General features: G+C 38.4%; 1 long non-coding RNA gene across 2 annotated transcripts in view; it reads left to right on the top strand.

Annotated features, from left to right (window-relative positions):
- The window catches only part of LOC109380536 (uncharacterized), a 67,318-nt gene that overhangs the window by 28,901 nt on the left and 22,877 nt on the right, over window positions 1–15,540 (top strand). The window lies entirely within an intron of this gene.

Raw genomic sequence — 15,540 nt, 5'->3', positions numbered from 1 at the left:
GGATACCCAGCACCCAACCTCATGATTTTAGATTCATAAGGGGCGCTCTTATCTCTAAAACCATATATGTACTTTGCAAATAGAAGGGGATAAATAAATGGTTATTAACTACATTGAGTGGAATTATTTGCTAATGCGATTTAGGGAAGTTTCCACTTTCCAAGACAAACATTTTATGTTGAACAAATAAGAAAGGAGTGAATGTGTTTGTATTTTAAGTCCGGTGGCTGAAATCAAGGGGAAGGTAACCTGGGGCTGAGGGGTTTTTCACTCACTCAATAGAGAGTTATTTAATGACCTGTTGTTGTTTCCCCCCCCCCCTGTGGCTTTTGAAATCATATCACATAAACAAGTACCTGACTACATTGACAAATAACTTCGAAAATCTTAGCCACACCAACCAAATGATCCAGCATTTCCTTAGCACACAGACTTAGAGGGCTTTGGCAGAAACAGGGATACTGTCTTCAAGGAATGTGAAATCTGATAGAAAAAAAAGGGACCTCAGTGAACTTCCTGTGCTGGTTTCATTTTTAAGCACACCCTTGGCCACTACACAAGGAAATTCTGGAAGTGAATTCTAAGGGGATTGAGGACTCCTTCGTGATAATTTCAGGAGATGCGAGTTTCTGCTTCACTAGGTGAATTTCCCATTTCCCCCATGTCAAAAAATTGAAGCAATTCCAAAGGAATGAACACTGTAATCCATCCCACAGGAAACCCACATAGCTGGTTCCTTTTTCTCCTGGAGTGAGAAGATGACATGGAAAACTGACATGGTCACACTGCAAGGCCCAAAGCTGTGCTTTCATAAGCAGTGGCTGATTCGTATTGGTGTGGCATGGTCTCCTGGTATGTGCACACTTCCTGAGGGTCTGGGCAACACAAGCGCCAATGCCACCAATCCCTCCTTGATACTACTCTTTATCTCCCCATGGGTCTCCTGAAAGTCAGTGCAACTCAAAGAGCACTCAGAGGAAGACCCCAAGATCCATGATGTGCACAGGTGTAGGCAATGTGAAGATGAAAAAGATAAGATTTGTTAGCTGCAGTGGTCCTTTGTCCCCAGCCCTTAACAGGGAAGCTCCCCAGGGAATGAAGCCCAGGAGGCCTGTTGGTTCATGGTTCTTTCTGTGCGGCATGTGGCCCCACTTAGAAATTTGCAATGGGATAGGCAGTGGGTGCTACCTCACCCTGAACTTTCAAGAGCCCTAGAGATTGGTCAGGGACTGGCTACTGTCCACTTCTTGCATCCTTCCTTACAACGGACAGAAAGTGATTCATGATTTGAGCAGTTATTTAACTGAACGGTTAAGTAGATACCACAAGCCATGGAGGCCAGAGCTGGGAATTGTGATCTCATCTGATTAACTCATCCCCTTACACACAGGAGCAGGGCCTCACAGGGGTTAGAACACATCCTGTTTCTGACTCTTTCCTTTTCTCAGCCTTCCTCTTGTGGTTTTGTGTCTCCCCTCCCTCCATTCCCCATCAAGAAAGAAATTCTTTATTTCTTTTATAAAAGTGAAGACTTCACGTTTGAATCAAAAACCAGTTGGCTCTATCTCAGCTTTGCTGGATCCAAAAGGTTGGTGGTTGAGCTGAGACCTCTTGATGGATGAGAGAGGGAAACAGTTCAATTATTTCATTGAGGTGGAAAACTCAGAATTCATCTAATTTCCTAATGAATTACATAAGAATGAGCACACCTCACCATGGCGAGTATTTGGTTTTTTTCTGAGGATAGTACAAGTTCATTGCAAGTGAGAAAAGCATTTCCTTCCTCTTAAGATATCTTCAGCCTTATTCCTTATGAAATCATTTCTGGTATTGTTCTTCTAATTCTCACCTGGTTCCTTCCTGCTCACATTCCAAGGATGAGCACAGTATCTGAGAATGGTCTTCAGGGCTGTTTGAACTAGTGGCCTCTACGTCATATGAGTGTAGACACTTCACAATCCTTAAATCTTGCCTCATCCAAAATGCGCGTGTGTGGAGAGGATCTCTCTTCATCCTGCCACTGTCCAGTAGAATGTTTTTAGCGCTACCTGTGATAGAGCTATGGGTTGGTGGACTGAAGAGAGATTCTGATTAGGCAATTGGGAAAGGTTGCTTAGCCTCTGAGGACAATATTGGAACTGAGTTTTATTGAAGAAGTAGAATTTTATCAGAAAGAGATTATTATATGGTAAGTCATTGGCCAGAGTGGGGGTACTTAGGAAACCAGGAAGAAAAACACCTAGAAACATTAATAATAATAACAATAACAACCACTTATGTTTATTTAGAGCTTACTATGTACTAGGGCCTATGATAAGCAGTTTATATGTTTAAAATTATTCAACTTTCACGAGAGTGGGAACACCTTACAGACAATAAGGGAGGACACTAATCAGATTGGATGTGGCAGGAGAAGCAGAGAGAGGAATTAAGAAGTGAGACTAAAAAGATAGGCTGAAGCCATATACCAAAGAACCTCGTCCTGTTAAGCAATCTGTGCTTTGTGTTTTCTGTAAGAATCTCCAGGCTTTTTGTGTTTTGGTTTTTGCTTTTTCACAAGGTAGTGACATGATTGCTATTGTGCTTGAGGACAATAACTCTTGCTGCCCCATGAAAAGATGGCTTGGAGGGGAGAGAAACTAGCACAAAGACCAAATAGCAGGGCTAGAACAGGGTATGCCCAGGGAAAAGGACAGGAGAAGGATGTGCGAAACATAACCCATTCTCTCAGGCATATGTTTATTTAACAAGCCCGTATTAACAGACTACTCTATGCTAGGTGTTGAAGCACTGTGCAAAGTGCCTGAAAATCAGATTACAAGGGCCTGGTTGGGGAGTAGAAGTTATAATGAAGAGTTGAAGATGGTTTAGTTTGGGGTCTCAATGTATCACAGGAGGTGACACCAATATTCAAGAATGGAAATGAGAAAAAGAAGGAACATGAAAAATATGACTTATGTACCTTCATTCCACTATAGTTTTTTATGTACACCCCTAAAATGCTATTTTCTCATGTTCCTTGCCCAACCGAAAGGAGAGGAAGAGGGAGGGGGTGGGGAGGGTGGAGTTCCCTGTTATTTGCTTTCAAGTTGGCCTTCAGGCCCCCATGCTCTGGCTTCAACCTACTTTTCCTATCCTACCTACTTCTCTCTACCGCACTACAATCACCCTTCATTCTAGCCAGGCGAGTTTATTTACACTTTTCCTGACACAAATTTTAGGATTTTGTATATAGCGACTCTTCTCTCCATTTAAAAAAGATCCATCATGAAATCCCAGATTAGAGTCCCAGTTCACCTTGGGGCCCAAACCCAAAGCCCCCACTGTCCATTCTGGTCCCCCAGGGATGGCTTTCTCCTCACAGGTACCTTATTTCCTGCAACAGCTCTGGTAGTGTCTTGTGGAAAGATGAGGCCTGCCTGAAACATCTTTGGTTCTGAGGATCCCCAGCACATTACCTGCATGTCCTACACTTCCTTCCTTAAGTGTGTGCTGCCCTACTAGCAGGGGTAAGTTTATAAGATTCCTGAAAGCCACTGTGTTGCAGTAGAGATAGCCAAGGTGAAGTTCCCTTTCCCTTTGGTCATAGTTCCTCAGGTTCCTTTGCATGCAATGATTCTTTATGGATGCATGTAGCTGACTTTGAAAATCTCTTTCAGGAACAGCACTGTGTTTATCAGCAATCACGCGATACAAGCACCTTTTTTTTTTTTTTTTTTTTAGCTGAACCATCCTGCTACCTGTTGGCAGCTCAGTGGCTGCTCAGCTCGGGCTGGACTCGAACTGCTGTTGCTCAGAGCTCAAGCTCTTGAGCGAGCTCTTAACCAACTGAGCCACTCGGCCGGCCCCTACAAGCACCTTAGATAAGGACATTGCTTATTTCCCAAGTCAGTGTTTAAAGACATATTTCACTGGTTGGAAGTATCACCTTTTAAAAGAAAGAGCGTTAAGTATTCTTCCCCAAACACACTGGACAATCTGAAAAATAAATGAATTTTGTGTTTCCACCCTTCAGCCCAATATTCTAAATAAGATATCTGCCCATAAAAGGATTCAGTATTCACAAAGAAAAAGTGTCTTAGATGACTTCAAACATTGGATAATAGTGTTTATATGTTTAGTTGCTATCTGAGAGATTTGAGAAAAACGTCCTTGTAAACATGAGTTTCAAAATTAATTGCAACTGAGCAGGAAACCCAAAGCAATTTAAAGTTTTAATTTTAAATGCTGTAATTGGGAGCTTAGTGCCAAAAAGAAAACGGGTTTAGTGGCTATCAGGGAAATCATAGAGTATATTATGTATTTAAGTTTTTTTAAGCCCAAGAAGACTGTTTTTAATGAATGTATTGATTCGTAGTTTGTATTTATTTGTTAAAATGAAATAGAGTTGAATAAACCTGAAATCATTGTGTAACAAATATTTAAGATATATTTATAAGTAAACATATTTTATGTATAAATGGTGTGTGTGTGTGTGTGTGTGTGTGTGTGTGTGTGTGTGTGTGTTGGTATATTATATATTTACTGAGTATCTGATCTGTACTTATTACATATTAGTCTGCTTGTCACTGGGGATGCACAAAAGTTTTATACATTTATATCCTACATGTCAGAATCACCTTTCTTCTTTAGATGTGGACAAAATTGAACTAAACCCCATTTTGCTATTTGTCCAATTCCCAAGCATTTGGGGATAGTAAACATCAAACTGAAGGTGGAGGTTATGCCTAGAGTAGAGTGGGAGGGAGAAGATACACAGGGCCTCAAATATATTAATAATGTATTTCATAGTCTGGCTGGCATGTACATGGGCTCATTTTTATACTTTTTTTTTGCATGACTTAAATCTTTTGTAATAAAACTTTTTAAATGTGCAATTTTTTCTGCAGAATCTTTGTGAGTTCTTAGGTGTCTTATGCTTTTGTGCTTACCTCTGATTTCAATATCTGACTCGTACTGCACGTGTTCCATTTAGAAAATCCTTCTGCCGTGCTGATGGAGCTGTCCCCTTCCTTACCCACTCACTGCAGATGTGAAATTCAGCCCCTTCCTTGATTTACACACATGCATTTACCTCTCAAGAATACAATCAACGTAAAATGCGTGTCGCTCATTTTTTTATGTTTTTATTTTAGCTGAGCCATCCTGTCACCTGTTGGCAGCTCAGCAGCAGCTCAGCTCTGGCTGGGAATCAAACCGGCGCCGGAGATGCTGTTGCTCAGAGCTCACACCCTTGAGCGAGCTCTTAACCAACTGAGCCACTCGGCCGGCCTACATGTTGCTCTTCTTAAAGAGTCTCGCTCTACCACCAGGGCTTTTGTCACTAGCACCGCCAGACAATGCAGCGTCCTAACCTTTCCTACCGCGTGTTGGCTCACTTCTTCTCTTCCTCACTCTTCCCTCCCAGGTTGCCTTTAAGAACTCCAAATTCTTCTTGCTTATGAATAACACTTTTGGTCTTTCCAGTTTTGCTTCCCAACATCACATTAGAGGCACTGAATAAATATTTGTTGAAAGATGAGTAAAACTTGATTCTTGGTTCACCTGTGCATGTTGAAAATCCACCAATTTGCTCAAAATTTCTATTCTATAAACAACAAAGGACTGGAAAAAGCCCTGACATGTTGTTTTTGTGTGTGTGTGTGTGTTTGTTTGTTTGTTTGTTTGTTTTGTAGGTGCTAATCTCCTCAGAAGGAATTATGGTTTCAAGTAAAAGTTTTTCATTTTCTCCATTATATGTAGTGAATTATGAACCCACGAAGGAGTTTCAAATCTACTTAGGTTGAGAGGACATGTATGTCATACAATATAGAAGTTTAAGACAGGTGGAAGTAGAGGTAAAGATTACAGGAATTCGGAGGTGGGAGTCATTGCTGGTATTTAAGGAAGTTGGAAAAAGATGATTTAAGAGGTAAAATTCCATTAGTACTTGAAATAAGGGTTAGACTTAAATTACTGAAGAGAAGAGAGAATTCTAGGGTTGAGGATATGTGAACAAAGGAAAGGAACTGTAGAGAGTTTTTCTTTAGAATAAACCCATTAGTAAACTGATAAGAAACTAGTAAAAAGTGAAGGGATCCCGTGCACGCGCTTTTGCACATGGTTTGGTTTTGCCGAGAAGCATGATTATACATGAAATTTCAAGGTGTTGTGAACGGAATTGTTTTCCTGAAATTCACACTTAACGCTCTAACACCCAGTACCTCAGAATGTGACTGGATTTTGGAGATCAGCCCTTTCAGGAGATGATTAAGTAAAAAAAAAAAAAAAAAGAGGTCTTTAATGTGGGTCTTAATCCAATTATGCTGGTGTCCTTATAAGAGATTAGGATATACAGAGAAACACTAGGGGCACATAGAGAAAAACATCATGGTCACAGGACCATGTGAGGACATAGCAGGAGGGTGGACATCTGTAAGGTCTTGGGCTTCCAGCTTCCAGAACTGTGAGAAAATAAATATCTGTTGTTTAAACTACTCATCCTGTGGCATTTGTTATGCAGCCCTAGCAAACTAATACATAAAGTCTTGGATCAGGAAAAAGAGGTGGAATTACAAATAGAACAGAAGCCTTTAGCTAAAAGGCACATCGTTCTCTGAGAAAGTGTAGTTTTAAAGTTAAAATAAGAGGAGGGAGTTAATACCACATGACTTAAATCTACTTAGATTATTGATGGGGTGAGGAGTAGCAAGATTTAAAACTAGTGTGTGTGTGAAAGTTTCAATAGAAAAAGAAAACCAGACTTCAATTAAAAAAAAAACAAAACCTCTGCAATTATTTGGTGTGTATTTGTATATAACAAATTTTATACTTTTCTCCAATAATGCTTGGCTGCTTGGAATAAAATATTGTAAGACTAGAGTTGGGGAAATTTTCATGGATGTGAAGGAAAGCAGAGTTTGCCACCCCAAAATATGCCTCTTTGGGATATTGACTATTTAAACCTGGTTAGTTTTTAATTTTTATTTTTTTATTAGTTTCAGGTGTACAAAGCAGTATACTAGGTAGACATTAACATACCTCACAAAGTGATAACCCCTTCCCCAATCTACTACCCCTCTGACATTGTATATAGCTGTCACAATACCACTAACTATATTTCCTATGCTGTACTTTATATCCTATGACTATATATGTATATTTTAATTATAGTTGACATTCAATATTATTCTACTTCAGTTTCAGGTGTATAGCTCAGTGGTCAGGCATCTACACAGATCCCCCTGATAAGTCCAGTGCTATCTGGTTATTTTTAAGGAACAAAAGACTCAGGAAGAACCTTGACTTCCCCTCTGACTACCTAAAGGTCAAGGACCTGATCCAGGAAGGGAGCTATTGTCACAGATAACTGTAGTTTAATATGAACTTGAGTGTGATGGTCAGGGAGGAACCTAGCAAGGCCCTTTTGATCAAAGTCCTCTCTGTGTCCCTTTGTTAAAGACGCCCCAGCAAACACATGTTTACCAAATATTTACTTTGCCATCTCCTTGTGAATTGCCTTCTACCCAGCTTTCTCCTTACTTCAAGAGGGCATATAAGCCTCAACTGTCTGATGTGTCTGTGGCCCCATATTCTTATGGGACCTGCATATATACATACGTAACAAACTTGGTTATTTTCTCCTGTTAATCTGTCTCACGTCAATTTAATTTTTAGGTCATCCAGAAGAACTAAGAGGGTAAACAGGGGAAATTTTTCCCTCCCCCACAGATGGGAAGTTGAGGAATATAAGGAATTCTTGAATGTAAGACATCCCCACTAGAAAGACTGACTCTGGTTTCCATCTGATAGGATACATTTAGAGCCAAAAGGAAGCCAGTTATCTGAGAGGGAGGGAGAGAGGAAGAGAGGGAGAGAGAATGAATGAATCAGAATTGGGGTATTGAAGGTTGTAATGAGGCGAAAGAGGAATTTTGGTTAATGAGAAAAGAGAGAAACAGACAATAAGGAGCCTGTGACTAAAGAAGAAATATTTTGGATTTAAAATCCTGCTGGAATTTTTCAGTATTACATTAGTTGTACTTCTGTTTGTCGTGATTTGGAAAGGTATAAATGTAATCAAACCTACTAGTAGTTATAATTAAATCATTAACAATAAAAATGGCAGGTAATCTGACATAATAGCTATTCGTCTATGTTTTGATTCGTTTCAGATTCTGATACCACTCCTTTATTTTAAAAATTGAGCTTCAATGGTTATAATTAAATGCATTAATAAAACAAAGTTTAAAACAAGGTTTAAATAGGAAAAGAGTTATGAGATGAGCTTAACTAAGGTGGAAACGCTGGCATATTATCCAGAGCATTTAAGTTTTAAGTGATCCAAAGAAAAGGTCGCTGGCAAAATCCATTCTTTAATTTCAAAAAAAACTGATGGCATGCCATGTGCAAAACACTGTGCTAGGTCCTAGGGGAGATAAAACATAAAAAGCCCTACCCTGTAAGCTCTCACATGCAGAAAGATGAGGAGCAGATATGCCTGAGACAGGCTGCCCCATTTCCTTTCCTTCTTTTGCAGTAATAGGAGAAGCAATGTTCTAACAAGCCCCTGGGCTACCAACCAATGACAAAAATTGATTAGTCCAGGGGTCATTATGTGATCCAAACTAGACCAATGATTTCTTTCTTTGGGAACTTTGGCTTTAGTTGCTGAAGCTATATGATGTAAAACGTGGGATCCAGTGCATACCTCGTGGGCAAAGCTGTTCTGCACGGAGAAAATGAAGTCGACAGGCAGAAAGAACCAGAAGTCAGGGAGAAAGGATTGGGTGGTGTACACATTCCTGATTTCCAGGGATTGGAGAGCCATCTGCTCCTTGCCATTTTAATGCTTCCGTCATCTCTTCTTTAGATAGTAACTCAGAATCCTTCCTATAACTTCCCTTTCAAAAGTTAAGTCAATTTTAGTTGGGTTCTATCACTTGCAAACAAGAGACTCCTAAAAATTATAGGGAAGTAAGACTCAAACAACCATGGTCAAATCTTTAAAAGAAACCTACAATTCTGTGGAGCTTAGAGGAGGGGTAGACAGCTCCTGGGTTATCAAGGCTTCCTGAGGGAGGCTTCTCTGCAGAAGTCAATTATAGATTCCCACCCCTCCACCCCCCTATTCAACCCCAGAGCCCTCTGGCAGCCCCATTCAATGCCCCATCTCTCCTTTTTCTGCTTCGGTCAAGGTGCCAAAGATTTATTCTCCATTTCTCTTTAGAGCTGATATCATCCTGTTGTTTCCTTAGAGCTCTCCTACATGGATTCAGAGTGAAATACTCTTATTCCTCTCTCTCTTCCTTGCTCTCCCCAAAGGGGAAAGCACAATAGTCTTTGGTTCTCTGAGTTTTCTTCTGTGAGTTTATGCTAACTAGAAGTGGAATGACACAGAATAATAAACTGACAACATGGGAAAGTCGCTGTGCCAGATATTTCCTGTTTGCCTCTCGAGATGCACTCTCTACCCTGCACCACGAGCTCTCTGCCTTGGTTGGAATTTTTTAATGAGGAACCCTGGCAGGAGTTCAGGGTGGGGAGTAGAGAGTGAGGTCAGGGTATGTATTCCTGTGGCTTCTCCTTTGCAGTGTCACTAAGGTTGGCTGTTTCCCTCGGCTAATGGCCACAACACCTCTCCACACAAGGTTTCAACCATCCATGGCCCATGGGCCAAATCCAGCCTGCTACCTTTTTTTAGGGCCTGTGAGCTGCATACATTTTTAAATGACTGGAAAACAGGTTTTCTTTTTAAAGAACACTATTTCATGGTACATGAAAATCACATCAAATTTCAGTATTCATGAATAAAGTTTTATTGGAAGTCTGCCACACTCACTCATTCAGCTATTGTCTCTGGCTGCTTCTGTGCTACACTGGCAGAGTTGAGTTGTTGAGAGAGACAGAAATGAAGCCCACAAAAACTGTAATGTTTTCTATCTGGTCCTTTACAGGAAAGCTTTCTCTACATGACTCTTTTCTTTCAGGTTCTAGAACTGAGCCCTCCCCACCTCCTGCCTCTCTTTAAGTTGTGTGTGTGTGTGTGTGTGTGTGTGTGTGTGTGTGTGTGTGTGCGCGTGTGTGTGTGTGCGCGCGTGCGTGTGTGCATGCATGTGTAGGGGGGAGTGGAAGGAGTTGCAGAAACCCTGGAGTATTGAACTCTATTCTGTTGTTCCCTCATACTGTATCCACACATTTTAAAGCTTCCTTTTATTAATAATTCTGCAATTATCCTAATTTGAGCATGCCATCTGTTTGCTGCTGAGACCCTGACACTTATGAACGGAACCTTAAAAAACAGAAGTCATGGTATCCTAAGTATTCATGCTTCTTGAGTGGATGGGTAGCTGGGAGCTTAGTTGGACTTCAAATTCTCTATCTTTTCCTCCAAATATTAGAATTTATAAGACCACTCTGCTCCTTTAAATTCACCATCTTCCAGAAAGGCCAAGTGGGAGGAAAATACTCCTCTTCTTCACAGAACATGGTCTTTTTTTTTTTTTTTTTTTTTTTTGCGTGTGACTTCTGAGATTATGGAGTCATCTTGCAACAACCAAATGAGATCTTTCAGGCCTGCAGAAGATGGCAGAGCAGGAAAGAGAAAGCACCTGTGTCCTTGCAAATGGCAGTTGCCCATAGACTCATCTTTGGCTTTCTTGTTTTATCAAAGAATCAGTTGCCAATTCTTTAGCCATTTCTAGCTCACTCTTCTGGTGCCTCCTGCAGGAAGTATCCTGATAGCTTCCAGCTTATTTATTTGCCCTTTCTTTCCTTCTGGGGTGCACAGGATTTTATGTACACTATTATGACGTAGTTGAATGGTGGGGTGACAGGTCACTTTCCCTTTTTCACCAAGAATGCCTTTGTCTTATGTCGTGCAGAAATCACAGGATTCCTTCCACTCTGTCTCTAAAATTTAGTTCATGAAAATTGAGAGCTGGAAACGGCCTTAAAGGAGGCTTTCTTCTGGGCTTTTCAAACTGAGGCCTCAAGAGTCATCTCAGGACCAGCAGGTCTCTTCAGCCAGTGAAATGTGTGTGCGTGTGTGTGTTTAAATTATGTTTTATTTGTTTAAGCTTCTGAGTAAGATTTTATTTGCATGAAAGCTTTCCCTTGCCAAAACCAAATCAAAACAACAAGCAAAATGAGACTGTGGAAACCACTCCTGGAATAGCTCATGACTTCCAGCCCCAATCCGTTCCCACTGCCCTGTGGTTAAATCTTGCTTTTTCCTGTGTATCAAGTATTTCTTAACCATTAAAAAGTTATGTGATTCGTTTATTTGCTCCAATCCCTAATTCAGTTCAGCAAACTTCTACTGAATACTTGCTATTTGTCTAGTCTTATACTGGGCACTAGAAGTACAAGGGCAGCAGTCTAGTTGGGGCAATAAGATACGTAGAAAGCCAGTTTCAATACAGTCTAATAAGCATTCTATACCACCACCACCAACAACAATAATAACACCTCATAATGAATGAGTGCTTACAGTGTGCCAGGCCCTCCCAGGTCCTCTATTTGTGTTACCTCATTTAATTTTCACAACAACCCTGGGAAGTAGATAACTTTTTATCTCCATTTTATAGCTGAGGAAATTGACAAGAGTTTGAGAAACATATTTTGTCTCCTAAGCATAGAAATTCATAGAGCTCCAAATATGTTGGAGCCATGCACTAAATCATTCATTCAGAAAACACCTATTAAGGACTTTAGTAATTCAGAAGCCATAATGGGCATATTATAATTTCCAATAGTAAGATAATTATGATATTTTGAAAAATATTTTATGTGGAAAATGTCTGATTATACTGGTTAACATTATTTAAATTTCTTTTCTAAATTTTGATTTTAAATTAGCATAGAGTAAAATTAACTCTTTGGGGGTATACAGATCTATGAATTTTAACACATGTTTAGATTTGAGTAACCACCACCACAGTCAACGTATAGAACAAGAAACAGTTCCATCACCCCCCAAACCCTCAAGTGCTATCCCTTTGTGGCCACACCGACCACCACCCTAGCCCCTGGCAACCACTGATGTGTTTTCTGTCACTATATCTTTGTCTTTTTGAGAATATCATTTAAATAGAATCATACAGTATGTAACCTTTTGAAACTGGCTTCTTTCAGCATAAATGCCTTTGAGATTCATCCTAGTTTGTGTCGATCAATAAGTCACTCCTTTTTTATTGCTGACTAGTTTACCATTATATGGACATTTGGATTGTTTCCAGTTCTTGTCAATTAGAAATAAAGTTGGTATAAGCTTTTTGTACAGATTTTTGCATGAACATAAGTTTTATTTCTCCGGAGTAAAGACTCAGGAGCATTGTTGCTGGGTTATATGGCAAGAGTATGTTTAACTTGTTAAGAAACTGCCAAATTGTTTTCCAAAGGGGCTATACCGTTTTGCTTTCCCACCAGCAATATGAGAGAGTTCCAGCTGTTCTACATCCTTGCCTGTATGTTGTATTGTCATTTTTTTTTTACTCTTAACCATTCAATTAGGTGTGTAAAGTTATCTTATTGTGGTTTTAATTAAAATTCCCTAATGGCTAATAATGTTTTCTTTTCATTTACTTAATTGCCTTCCCTTTATCTTATTTGGTGATATACTCGCAAGTGTCTGTTTAACTCTTGCCTATTTTTTAATTGAGTTGTTTATTTTTTTATTTTTGATTTTTGAGTGTCTGTAGATTCTGGATACAAATTCTTTGTCAGATATGTGATTTGCAAACATTTTCTCTGAGTCTTTAGCTTGTCTTTTTATTTGCTTAATAGTGTCTTTCACAGAGCAAATGTTCTCCACCTGATGAAGTCCAATTTATCATTTTCTTTTACATATAAAATCTGGTTTTGGTCTTATGTCCAAGAACTCTTTGCCTAATTCCATTTCATGAAGATTTATCCCCATATTTTCTTCTAAAAGCTTTAGTTTTATGTTTACATCTATGATTTATTTAGAGTTCATTTTTCACTGGGGATGAAGTCTAAATCCAAGCTTGTCTTTACATAAGAATGTCCAATTATTCCAACACTATTTGTTAAGATTATCATATCTCCACACTTAATTGCATTTGCGCTGTTATAAAAAATCAGTTGACTCTTTTGTATGGGTCTATATCTGGACTCTATTCTGTTCCCCTGATCTTTGTGTCTGTCCCTTTGCTAATATTACCTTCTATTAATTACTATAGAGTTATAGTAAGTCAAGCTCAGAAAGTACAAATTCTCCAAATTCTTTATTCTTCTTTTTCAAAATTGTCTTGACTATCTTAGTTCTTTTGCTTTTCCATATACATTTTAGAATAAGCTTTTCAATAGTTACAAAATACCCTACTGATAGTTTGACTGGAATTGCATTAATTCTGTAGATCCATTTTTTATGTTTACTATGATGGATTTCCCAATCAGTGAACATGGTATATATATTCATTTCCTTAGGTGCTCTTATTTCTTGCATTAGTGTTTTGTAGTTTTCAGCATACAGGTTCAATATATAGTTAAACTTATTCCTAAGTATTTCAATTTTATGGAGCTGTTATAAATGTCATTTAAAAAAATTCTATTTCCAGTAGTTTATTGCTAACATATAGAAATGTGATTAGTTTTGTGTGTTGGCCTTGTATCCTGTGACTGTTAAAATTTATCATACTTATTAGTTCTAGAAGTTTTTATCATAGATTCCTTGGAACTTTCTATGTAGACAATTATCTCATCTGTGAAGAGAAATATTTTTATTTCTTCCTTTCTAATCTGTATACCTTTTATTTCTTTTTCTTGATTTATTGCCCTAGCTAGGGCTGTCTGCATGCTCTCAAACAGGAATTGTAAAAGTGGACATCCTTGTCTTGTTCCTGATCCTAAGGGGAAACATTTAGTCTTTAACCATTAAATATAATTTTAACCATTTATTATTATTGATTGTTAGTATTAATTTTTTTTTTTTGTAAATGCCTTTTGTCAGATTGAGGAAGTTCTCTTTAATTCTTAGTTTTCTGAGAATGTCTTTATTTTACCTTAATTACTGAAGGACACTTTTGTTAGTTATACAATTCTGGGCTGAGAATTCTTACGTTTTAGTACTTTAAAAATGTTGTCCTACTTATTTCTGGCCTGCGTGGATTCTCATATATAATCTGCAGCCTTTTGAACAGTTGTTCTCTATAAGCAGAGCATCATTTTTCTCTGGCTGATTTCAGGATTTTTATTCTGTCTTAAAATTTTAATAGTTTCATTATTACATATGTATGTTTTGGAAGTTTATTCTGTTTGGGGCTTTCTGAGTTTATTGAATCAGTATGTTTATGGTTTTTGCCAAGTTTTTCAAGTTTTCAGTCATTAGTGTGTGTGTGTGTGTGTGTGTGCGTGTGTGTGTGTGTGTGTGTGTGTGTGTGTGTGTACCACATTTCTCCTTTTGGGAATCTGATGAAATAGATCTTTTGTATTGTCTTATAGATCACTGAAGCTCTGCCCATGTTTTCCCCATCTTTTTTTTCTTTGTTGCTCAGGTTGGCTACTTCCTATTTATATTTATATTTTATTTCTATCTATATTCAAATTCATCCTTTTTTCTGTCATCTCCACCCTGCTTGGGCCCATCTTATGAATTTTATTTTTATTTCGGTTATTGTATTTTTCAGTTTTAAAATTTCCAGTTGGTTCGTCTTTGACTCTTCTATTTGTTTGTTGACACCTTCTATCTTTTCATTTGTTTCATGAGTATTTTCCCTTACTTATTGGAGCATTTTATAATAGCTGCTTAAAGTCTTTTTCAGATAATTCTAACATCTGTGTCATCTTGGAATTAATATCTGTTGATTATCTTTTCCCAAGTGAACTGAGATTTTGATGGTCCTTCATAGAACATGTAGTTTTAAATTGTGTCCTGGACATTTTGAGTATTGTGTTACTATGTGCAGAGTCTCATATGGATCCGATGGAGAATGTCAGTATTTTTTGTTTTACCAGGCATTCAACCTGGTTAGATTCAGGATGCGAGTTTCTGCTAGCCTTTTATGGGTTCAATGTTAGTTCTATTGTCAAAGCATTTTGAAAGCTCCCTGGTTAACATTTTACAAACTCTTTTAAGCACATAGTTAAGCTGACAAAAAAGTAAGAAAATCCTCAGAAATAAACAAAAAGTCATGAGTCTGGAGAGACAAGTGTTGACAATCTTTGGTATTTTTCAGGTTTTAGTGGGATTTTGGGGAGGAAGGAGACAACCAAAATTAATGCATGCACTAGGGGAGAAGTCAGATTGAAAAGTGCCCTCTCCTCACATAATGCCTGCATTACTCACCCCCAAAGAGCACCCTTATTTAAAAGATGAACTAAAACAAAAGTGAGCTGAACAAAAGCAAAAACAAAACAAAAGTTATACCAAAAATGGAAACAGGAAGCCTCTCTGAGAAATAACAATTAAGAGCCAGCTCTTACATTGATTTCTGTACATGGATCTCAAATTCCCGAGTGTAAAGTGGTCTTAGATTGGTAGTGTCCTGAAGAAGCAAATACAACTTTTTTTCTAGAAATGTTCACTTTAAACCCAGTCCT

Source organism: Hipposideros armiger, unplaced genomic scaffold (genome assembly GCF_001890085.2).
Source record: "Hipposideros armiger isolate ML-2016 unplaced genomic scaffold, ASM189008v1 scaffold_38, whole genome shotgun sequence".
Classification (NCBI taxonomy): domain Eukaryota; kingdom Metazoa; phylum Chordata; class Mammalia; order Chiroptera; family Hipposideridae; genus Hipposideros; species Hipposideros armiger.
The sequence above is the reverse complement of the archived record's forward strand: the minus strand, read 5'-3'. Positions and strand labels throughout refer to the sequence as shown.